The sequence below is a fragment of the Scylla paramamosain genome, chromosome 13 (assembly GCF_035594125.1).
Source record: "Scylla paramamosain isolate STU-SP2022 chromosome 13, ASM3559412v1, whole genome shotgun sequence".
Lineage (NCBI taxonomy): Eukaryota > Metazoa > Arthropoda > Malacostraca > Decapoda > Portunidae > Scylla > Scylla paramamosain.
The window spans coordinates 5365001-5376713 of NC_087163.1; the positions used below are offsets into that span (position 1 = coordinate 5365001).

The window sequence follows — 11713 nt, forward strand, 5'->3', positions numbered from 1 at the left end:
AGAGAGAGAGAGAGAGAGAGAGAGAGAGAGAGAGAGAGAGAGAGAGAGAGAGAGAGAGAGAGAGAGAGAGAGAGAGAGAGAGAGAGAGAGAGAGAGAGAGAGAGAGAGAGAGAGAATAATGTACTAAAGCCTTCGTGACGTCACACACAATTTGCTGCGTCACATTCTCTCTCTCTCTCCCTCTGCAGCTGTTGTTGGTTACGTCACGGACTTCGGTGACGTCACAAAGATATCAGCCAATCAGTGGCGAGCACACACCTCCTCCCCCCACCAACCGTTCCCGTGTCTCCGTCACCACACAAGAGAAACAATGGACTTGATTCTGCTCTTAACTTTTTTATGTCTAACCTCGTCTGTATTATTATTAGTGCCATTATTATTATTATTATTATTATTATTATTATTATTATGTTTGTTGTTGTTGTTGTTGTGGTTGCTGTTGTTGTTGTTATCATTACTATTTCCTTTATTACTACTGGCGTGTTTTATTTTTTATGTGTGTGACTTACAGCCTAGTGTTGTGTGTGTGTGTGTGTGTGTGTGTGTACTCGTATGTGTGTGTGTGCGCGCGATCGCATTTATTAATATGAATACCAAATAATTACTACCAATGAGATTATCATTATTATTACTCTTATAATTCTAGGAACACATCCCGAAGTGGACCATCAATCAATCACTATCTGAACACACACACACACACACACACACACAGAAATGACCTTCCATCCGTCAGATAACACAAAACAGGATATTTAGTGATCAGAGAGAGAGAGAGAGAGAGAGAGAGAGAGAGAGAGAGAGAGAGAGAGAGAGAGAGAGAGAGGTGCCTGACATCCTTCGCCTCCTCCTCCTCCTCCTCGCCCACACGGAACATCGCCCGCCGCGCCTCAGTTAAGTATAGGGTAGATAAAAATATACAAACTGTACAAAGCGTTTATCTTGTGCTTTGGGCGGATGAAAGGCTTCCGGCTCGACTCCAGCGCGAATGAATACAACGATACTTCGGCGAATATGCAAATGTGCTTCGTCTTAAATGTTGTTGATGTTAGAAAAAAAAAAAAGCTACGATGGTATACTATTGCAATGATGGTGGTGGTGGTGGTGTGGCGGTTGTGGTGGTGGTGGTGGTGGCGGCAGCAGTAGTAGTAGTAGTTAGAAGTAGTAGTAGTAGTAGTAGTAGTAGTAGTAGTAAATAATAATAATAATAATAATAATAATAATAATAATAATAATAATAATAATAATAACAATAATAATAATAATGATAATAATAAATGATAATAATAACAATAATAATAATAATAAGAACGACAACAACAACAACAACAACAACAACAATAATTGATGTCATTGTTCTGTATTATGTGGCTCTTTCGATTTTTTTTTCTTTTTTTTTTTTGTACGTACTTTCCCTCGTGCCGATGTTGCCTCACAGTTGTTACACTTTCCAGGTGCCAGTTTCCACACACACACACACACACACACACACACACACACACACACACACACACACACACACACACACACACACACACACACACATGGAACAAGCGCGTCAGGAATGGCTACGTTAACTATCACAAAAAATAATAAACTACAAAAAGAGAACCGTCGCTATAAGAAAGTCACGTGCACAGTATCGTAAACGCCCTATCGTGCACACACTCCGCCATGTGCACGCACCTGCCGCGCACATCATGGTCTGGTCGCAGGAAAATGTTAAAGCTGTGGGAAGACCAAAACTATGTAGACAGATGATACATTTTTGCCGCAGATTTAGAGGTGAAGTAGACAGCGGAGGCGGCGAAGGGTTGGTGGGGGGAGGTGGGGTAAAAGATGGGTAATGAAGGAAGAAAGGCGTAGGGGAGGAGAAGGAAGAGGGAGGTATGTTACTGAGGAGGGAAGGAGAGAGGAAGGAAAAACTTGTGACGAAGGAAAGACGAAGTGAGAACAGGTTACCATCGCTCTCTTTACTCCATTTGGCGCCAACGTAGTGTAAGTGGAGGAAAGCATCCTTAACGAAGTGTCTGGTGCTCCTCCCTCCCCTCTCCCCTCCGTGAGTCAGGTACAGCACCACATCAGTCACGACGCAGGAAGGCAAAAGAATAAACGAAAGCTTATTAAATCCAAAACTGGACGGAGGAAGAAACTCGCTGGTGGTTAGAGTTTAATGTGCAACTCTCATGCAACCAAATAATTGAGAGCCAACACAAGGCGACCACCGAGGCACTCCCGCCCTTGCGTTCGGACGCGTTAAGTCTCGGTCATGCATGCGCTGCTTCTCCTAAAAAAAAAAAAAAAAAAAAAAAAAAAAACGAAACGGATTCCTAGAACAGTTTTGCTAACAGGAAGCACGACGATGCATTACAAGAACTTATTAGATCCACGAGTCTGACTTTGAAATACGACTTCGATGACCGCCATTTCTTGGGGGAAACGTTGTCATCCTTCCTCGAAAAATGACGCCCAAAAATTCAAGAAAGAACGGAAAAAAAAAAAACCATTACTCCTCTTAGACATCAAGTTGCAGCCCTCTGTCTGATTTCAATAATGAGACACCGGAGAGGAAAAAGAGAGACGTGCACCGGCTGCCAAGAGCGGGAATTCCTGGAGGTAATGCGCGGCGGGAGGACAAAAATTATGCACTTACGAAACAATATACGTCACCTGGACAGGAAGCCTCAAATCTCTCGTTAATTCCTTGTTGGGTTTTCTACAATTATTATGGTTTGAATCCTGCTCATCGCGAGGAAGAAACGCCCTTATCTCCTCTCCACATGTGTGTCACGCCGCCGCCTTTGTGCTCGTATTCCTGTGTTATCAGGCAAGAGGCAACATGGCGGGTATTGATAAGAAAGGGTATACATGCATGCTTATTGTGCTCATGAAGTATGCATGGCCACGCACACAATGTACACACACACTAACAAGCTTGCATATAAATAAAGCGTACACGACAATACGCATACACTGAACACGCACACGGACACACACACACACACACACACACCACACACGGAAGGGCACTCCACCACACACACACACACACACACACATACACACACACACACACACATATACATACATACAAACATAAGACAGAATAATGACTATATCATCAGACCACCAACAGTCAAAACAAACAAACCAGAAAAAAAAAAAAGGGAGAAAGATGAAGAAATTACGGCTGCACAAAAAACGGAGAAAAGAGGAAGGAAAACGGAGGAAGGGCAGGTAATAAAAAGAAAGGGACGATTACCCAAGAGAAAAAAAAGTATGACAGGTAAGTATTGCATCACCTGAGTAACCTGTAATCCATAATCCACCTCATGTTGACTCGATCCTCAGTGATTCCCCAGCGATCCAACTGAGACTCTAAGGTATTTGTTCCTCGACACGCACCTTGGAAAAACCAGTCATCAGGTGAAGTCAAGGACGCAATCAGGTCAGGTAGCGATTCCATGTGATAACAAATATGTGTCTGGTAAATGCTAGTGGTGTTGCGCCTGTGTTTAATTCATTAATTTATTTATTTTTCGACGACGGGATAAAAATGAAGTAAAAAATCGACAAAACGAGACGAGAAGTTTCTAAGGATAAAAGCAATGACTAATTTATATGTTTCACTGCTGCTCGATGTGGTTTCTGAAGGATGTTAAGAAATTATGAATAATTTTAAGAAAAAAATAAAGACTATACAACCGAAGACATTGTCGAAAGGAGATGAAAAGTAACATATTAAAGATTATTTTTCTACTAATATATATCTTCAACTGCTCATAAATGTGGTCTCTCAAGACTATAAGAAATATATACTAGGAAAAATATATACAAAAAAGAGGTTGAAAAAAAAAATCAGGTGGCCTTTAAAAAGTGTTATCATAAAGAGTAATAAAAGGACTTAAATCAGAACAATATATGCATTTACCAAGTCATTGAATGGCCTTTTTTTGTACACAGGGAGAAATTAAATGAAGAAGCGAACAAGGAGAGGTGTGAAAAAATAACATCCAGTCTTTAAAAAATATCACAAGGTATAATATAATATAAAAGAATTAAAAAAAAAAAAAACTATGAGCTAATCTGCTGCTTCCAGGTGTGAATGACGAGTGTGGAAAGATGTTTCGTAAGACAGCAACACTTTTTATCCCCCTCATCTTACTCCCTTGATTTTCTTTCCTTAAGACTTACGCATGAAATATAATAGCAAAAAAAGAAAAAAAGAAAAAATCGTGGAAAAGAAGATTAATTGCTCATCATTAATTGCAACTTTTTGTCATCATTGTTTGATCAAGAAGTGATATTTAACCGATACCCGAGAGAGAGAGAGAGAGAGAGAGAGAGAGAGAGAGAGAGAGAGAGAGAGAGAGAGAGAGAGAGAGAGAGAGAGAGAGAGAGAGAGAGAGAGAGAGAGAGAGAGAGAGAGAGTCGAGGGAAGGAAGAAAAGAGAGTAATGGTTGAAGGTAACACAAAGTATGGTGGAAGAAAGAGGCAAAGCTTAAGGATGGGAGAGGAGGCAGAAATGAAGGAAGGAAAGAAGGAGAGGAGGAGGAGGATGGGGAGGAAGAGGAGGAGGAGGAGGAGGAGGGTACGTATGTTTCTTACCGTGAAACTATGGCAGACAATAGCAAAAAATAAACAGATAAAGGAGAAAGAAAACAATATTATGAACCTTGAGAGAGAGAGAGAGAGAGAGAGAGAGAGAGAGAGAGAGAGAGAGAGAGAGAGAGAGAGAGAGAGAGAGAGAGAGTAGACAAAAGGAGAAAGAGCAGCAAGTTTCAAGAGAATGAAAGAAAGATGTAAGAGCACACGAGATAGACAAAGATGTGAGAGGGAGAGGAGGAGGAGGAAGATAGAGCGAGATGCGAGGAGAGATGAGAAAGGGAGGGACTGATGGAAGGGAACTCTGAAGGTAAGAGATGAGAGAAGAGAGAGCGAGGAGGGAAACGTGTGTGTGTGTGTGTGTGTGTGTGTGTGTGTGTGTGTGTGTGTGTGTGTGTGTGTGTGTGTGTGTGTGTGTGCCGCCGAGAGACCGCAGGCTGCCGACCAACACTTCATGTGCGGGAGGGAGCGGCCAACCAGGTAAGAGGAATGGTCACTGTTGCTTGCTGGTCGATCTGCCCGCATGACTTATCCCTTGCCCTCAGCTGCGGCCCGCCCTGGAAACAGTACAACACCAGACACGTCCCACGCCCCGACACTGCCATGCCGCTACCACTGTTCTGCATGCAGTAAAACACTCCTTCCTTAAGATGTAAAATTGATCCTAAGACGCACGAGAGAGCGCAAAGACTTGTTTTTTTTTTTTTTTCTTTTTTTTAAGGATTGATTTTAGCACATAAGCGTGTTAATTTTCTTCTAATATATTTTCTTTTTCCCTCTTTGATTTCCAGTGTTAATGGACATAAATATAAGCGTGTGGTATGAACGTTAAGTAAATTATACTACGCCAATTACAGAGTTCTGGACGCAAATACAAGTTATCCTTCAACACGCTGGCTAAATATGATGCATCTACAATTATCATATGCAATTATCATAAGGGAGAGAAAAAATATTTTGTACTGAACAACTGTAGAACCTTTAATTAACAAAATTCAGCATCACACACACACACACACACACACACACACACACACACACACACACACACACACACACACACACACACACACCTGCGAAAGAAAAAAAACAAAAACAGGACAGAGAAGAACTTGTAATAAACTGTGAAAAAAGAAAGCGAAAGAAAAAAAATCAAGACGAGTGGTGAGCAACAGAAGTGAAGGGGGAAAAAATAAGGAGAGACGCGGAACGAAGGAAAGGAAGAGGAAGAAGGAAGGGCAGGAGGAGGAGGAGGAGGAGGAGGAGGAGGAGGAGGAGGGAGTAGTGAGGGACAGGCAGTAGAGGCAACCACCCCGCCAAGCTAAGGTCGGCCACACTGCGAAGGAAGAGAAGAGGGAAATCCTGCCGCGACTCCGTCAAGTTGGAGTTTATAACGCTGTAAAAATGCCTTACTGGAGGGTTTGTCTGTTGCATGCTAAGCCACCGCCCTCACCCTGCACACACACACACACACACACCACACCCTTCCTGTCCCATGCCCTCCCCTCCCTACTCTTCCATCACGCGTACACACACACGGAACCTACATGCGTACATAAACATTTACGGATACACACACACACACACACAGAGCTAGCAACACGTACGTATGCACTCACGTACATACATATGAATATACTCGCACACATCATGCCTGATTCATAATTTATATTTTCTTTCACACACACACACACACACACACACACACACACACACACACACACACACACACACACACACACACGATGACATCAAAACTTGCATGTAAGACACAATCACTAAGCAAGATAAGAAAGATAAGAGAATGAGTCATTCGTGGAGATGGAATCCTTAACACAGGAAGCAGTAGGAGAGGAAGTACTCTGAGGAAGGGAGAACGAAGAACGAAAAGAAAACAAGACCAAAGGAAAAAGGAACATTCCAGCCAGCGTAACAAGAAACGGTAGACTTTTCACGTAAAATCCAAATTGCCTCGTGAAGCTTATGAGCGCTGCTGGACCCGAAGTTCCGAAGTAAAGACTGGAACTCCGACAAACACGGCAGCGCCAACGATTTCTGCTGCTCCACTGAAAAATTTTACATTAAAGAAAATTTTCCAAACATGGCCCTAACCTTTACAGCCTCAGCAACTCGGAGGGGAAAAAACGAACACGAGTAAAAGGCTCTAGAAAGTAATACATACTTTCGAAACAAGTTTTATCATGAACAGTGAAGTCAAGAAGCGCAGTGGCCAGTGTCTTCTGCCTGAGAGTGTGCTTAAGGGGGGAAGGTCGGGGCGGACAGGGAGAAGGGAGGGCAGGTTGGATGAGGCTGGCACAAAAGCCCGGTTTCTTGGACGTGTTTGCTCTCGTACAAAGAACGTGTCAGTAAGAAGCCTACGCAGTCGCCCTTCCCGACGGACAGAGTTACGAGGGAAGGGAAGGTTAAGTGCAAAAATAGATGAATCGATCCACAGCAAAGATAAAGACACAGTTTCTTAAATGCATGTACCTGGATGTGCCTGAACTCGAGTTAGTTGGCGGGATGGAATGAATTACTTACAAGGCATCTAGGTAACTGGAAGACACATAAAGGTGTGGCATGAATAACACATTGCCAAGCCCAATTTTAAGGTGAAGTTTAATCAGTATCGTGATAAATAACATGAATGTCCGTGATGGTAAGAGATATACCAAGTCTGTTTCACTCACTGAACAAGATAGAGAGGATTAAGGCCTAACAAAAATGTGTCAAATCTTTCTTGTTACCCGAACATAACAAGCAACAGAACACTGTGAAGTGAGTTCTTCACTGAACGATTATGACGGCAGTGACTTTCTTATCTAAAACACCAAGAAGATTAAGATATATTCCTTTACGTTGAACAGTTGAACACTTTTACTTTTAAATCACACATAATATGCTTGACACAAAACCAACAAAGGACAATCTGTGTAAAGCCACCTCAACGCGTACAATATCTCACAGTGTTATGCGTGGATTACGGCTTTGTGTTCATACTGATGTCACTTCTTCGTATTTCTTAGCAAACAGGAGTCAGGGGCGTGGAAGGTATTCTTATCTGTATTGTCCTTATTCATCATTTGCAATACGGAAGAACGAAAGGAATGAAGCTTCATGAGGCACAATAAATACAGAATCTTTTCTCTCTTTCGTTGTGGGTCAGAAAACAGCTTGGCATGTCAGATCAGTAAAACGTAAAACTCAAAACAGAACGCTAGCTGGGAGAGTACTTGTCAACACACACACACACACACACACACACACACACACACACACACACCGTATAAAAGTCTCTTAACGTTACCTTCCCACTACTCAAACCTCGGTGGTGAACATATTTACAGCAAGTCAAGTGTCACTCAAGGAAACACAAAACACCATGATGAAGGGCCAGTGTTTTAGATCAATCACAGCCTGCACGCACTGCTATCAACTCTACAACAAGCACCTTAAGGTAAACGTTCACAGCATGGAATAAAGGTGGCATAGCTTAATGTACTCTCGTGGGGACCCAGTGAGATATGCTGCACCGCCCTCCAATACACGGGGTCTGCGTGAGCGTGCTTGGGAGTAAGGCACAGGGCGGGTCGCGGTTCCCCGTCGCCGCCAGCCACGACAGAGCCACAAACATGAACTGTCACACGCCAAGACCAAGTTTGTGCTGGTGGTCATCCTCCTTCCCTCCTGCTGAGCCGACACGTCCCACGATCGCGACGGAGAGGCGTGAGGAGCAGCCGCGAGGGACAGCAGCATATTGCCCACCTACATCACCATCACCACCACCACCACCATCACTTTACTGTGTTCACTTCCACCACAACCACATTTCAGCAAAGACGAGTATGTAACGTGATTAAACGCGTTATCTGAAATAATATGTTTGTTTTTGATACACGGTGATTTATGGTGATAACCAAATAGGATAATTACTCAGCATCGATAACATGTTATGGCAGTAACAGTTGCACATCCCTCACGTGGCTGCACCGTCACCTCGTTCATAACACTCAGCACGGAATCACCCTGCGGCCAGATTTAAAATTTTCTGGCACCCCGGTAGTGTCCTCGCTGCCCCGGGGACCTACTGCGGCTTCTGACACGAGGCTCATAAACACCGACTATTATCACTGGCGACTCTTATTTGCATGTACGGCCTGGGGTGGGAGGGATGGGCTAGAGGGTCGGGCGAGGGGCAGCTGGGCGGGGTGCGTGAGTGTGTGGTGTTTGTACACGCCAAGACAGGTTGGCACATCATCACCACCAGGCTCACCACCGCTGCTGCACTTGGCTACCTCCACACCATGACTTGTTTCTCACAACAGGCATCACTCTGCCGCCTCTACGGAATGCTTCAAGCAAAAACATCGTGCTTGTGTGTTTATTTCTATAAGTTTTGCAATTTCGAGAGGGACAGTTTTCACTTCCTAAATTAAAGGTTGACATTAAGCAACCAATACACTAAATCTTTTCGTATCACGCGGGCCTCCGTATTAAGCCACTAATCGCACGTAACTGAAGAAAGATAAAAAAAAAAAAATATGTAATGAAATAAATGCACGTTTTCCTCGACGACTTCTCCATTACATAAAATGAACCAGCCAGGGAAATTCTCATTTTGTAGTCTGCAGTAAGCGTCTCTCCATTAGCTAATTACCACCAGCACTCTGCCTCTCCCGCTCAGACGAACACCACCACCATCCATCCCCTCAGGCCCTCCACTCGCCCTCCTGCTCACACACTCGCCTCCACGACACTCAAGATCCCAGCACGAGGCTGCCAGAGGACACAAGTTAGCCGTGAGCAGGAACACAGGCGGCCAGTTAGCGGGGAAGATCCGCCGACCAAGTTCCGGCCAAGGGTCCGAGCGAGTCCAGTTTGGCCGCCACAAAGTTTCCGGAGTTTGGGGGAAGTCAGTGGGCCCAATAGAAGGGCTTCCATTGTGCCTCGCCCTCACGCCCTCACTTGAGTTGTTTGTGTTTTGAGATAAATTACCGTCAACTGATGTTGTTGTTGATATTTTTTATAAGACTGAAAGTGATGATTCTGACGCGGCCAGTTTTTGACTTGCTAAGACGAGTTGTTGAGTTTGTTGTGTCTCCATCGTAAGTTGATCTCCGGTTGGGATTCGAGTTTAAAGGCTACTGTCTTTTCACACAACACACAAAAAAATATGTAAGCCACAAAAATCTTATGAGTTTGAAATAAAGAACGTCGCTCGCATCTCGTTGTGGACAATGAATGAAGTACGAGGTCAGAGCTGTTGAGTAAAAAAAACAAAAAAAGTAAAGTCCAAACAAAACAGTGTTGTGATATCACCGGGATGTGAAGTGAATTAACTTAAGAGAGACTACGATGACAAGCACCAAAAATGTAGTTTTCCACTTTTGTTTCGATAAGTGAAATCGTCTTTATTCACCCAAAATTCGAGGCGGGAGGAACACCGCCGCACAGAGTCGGGCTGGGATGGCACTGGCCCGCGCGCCGCCAGAGTTCAGCCTGGCGGTGGCCGCGCCCGGCACTGTCACACTCCATCTTGTCAAGTCCCAAAAAACTCAGACAATATTCAGTCTAAGTGCAGTGAGTGACGCTTACCTGAGGTCCACATCGTCCCTCGGCTGGCCGTGCCTCATGCTCGAGCAGCCGCTGGCCTGGGCACGTGAGCAGAACGCCCCCCTCCTGCTAACACTTGCTGGGCTGGTAGAAGGTAGTGTCGTCTTGATAGGTAAAGTGGGCCTGGCCCCCGTGCCCGGCCGTGCCACAGGGTAGGCTGCACGTGGTGCGGGCGTCACTAGCACCATGTGCCACAACACCACACTGAGCGGCTACATCCACCACTCCACATGCACAAGTATCACTAGCGTGGGACCTCCGTGGCCGCCACCCACCGTCTGCACATCGTAATGACGCCTCGGCGAGAATTAGTAGGTAAATGTGGCGGCGAGTATGCGCGGGCTGGCCCACCACCGCCACCTCCCCGCGGGGGGGGCGCCCATATGGAAATGAGAGGCGCAAGGGGGGAGGGGGAGGCGCGCCCCGCGACACTACACTGCTCCTCCGGCAGCACTGAACTCACAGCTGCCGCTTGCTCTCCTGGCCGACCACTGTTCGCGCTACTCCCACTGTGCTCCACACTGGCCACTCCACGTCTACTCTACAGTGTTCACAGCACGTTCCTCAGCGACGACCAGGCGCAGACTGTCATGCGGCCGCGACGAGCAACTGCGGCGGACTGGAGGCGGCGGCCCCGCTCCGACCCCGCTGCTAATTACCGCCGCGCCGACCAATGAGAGCCCACGGCCCACCCCTGGCCCCGCCCCCCGCACCGCCCAGCCACGCCCCCTCCGCGGTATGCAAACGAGGCTCTTAGCGGGCGGCGACCATCACACCGTCACCGCCGCTGCCACTGTCGCACCAGAAGCCGCGACTGCTGCCACCACTGCCACCACCGGCCGACCACCCACCACACTAACCCGGCAGCGCCTCGCACCGCACTTTACGGCACCATAAATCCCGACTTCTCCAGGGGCAACAGGCTCGGCGGCCACCTCACGCCCCCAGCACCACCTCCCGCACCTCCTCCCACGGCCCCCGACAGTGTGTCTCACACCTTTGGGGGGCATCTCCACCTCCTCCACACTTATACTACCTCCTCTTTACTTTTTTTTCCACCGTCCTTCCTCAAGATTCCTGTGGAGAGTCAGGGAAGGGAGGCTCGCACAAGTGGCGAATATCGCTCCACGGTTACTCTCAGGAATTTCTACATGTTTTCCTGCGTGTTCCACTGGTGTTCGTCTGCCAGGGAGGAGAAGACCCCGCCCCCGGACCGCCACCGCCGCCACCACACTCACTGCTCCTCACGGCAACGCATTCTCTGAACCGCATCACTCGGTGAGAAATTTCATAAATCTGTACGAGTAGTTGTGTCTGTGCGCGGCGGTGTTTTGTGAATGAGCGGCGGGAGGCGGGCGGTGGTGGCGCTGTACCCGAGGCGAGTGTTCACCTCACACCTGGTGCGGGAGCAGCGCGGGTCGCCTGGCACCACAAACCTGCACTCTGGGTTTTACTTGGGGTCGTTCTGGCTGGCACTCTCCCTCGCTGGTTCAAA

General features: G+C 46.4%; 1 protein-coding gene across 5 annotated transcripts in view; it reads right to left on the reverse strand.

The window, feature by feature from the left end:
• Window positions 1-11499, reverse strand: part of LOC135106364 (zinc finger homeobox protein 3-like) — a 43848-nt gene extending 32349 nt beyond the window's left edge. For 2 of the 5 annotated variants that reach the window (XM_064015302.1, XM_064015301.1), the window contains exon 1: window positions 10201-11499. The gene's annotated coding sequence lies outside the window, so the exon portion shown is untranslated. The remainder of the gene's footprint in view (window positions 1-10200) is intronic. The other 3 variants (XM_064015303.1, XM_064015305.1, XM_064015304.1) reach the window with 3 other exon arrangements.
• Window positions 11500-11713: the final 214 nt, after the last annotated feature.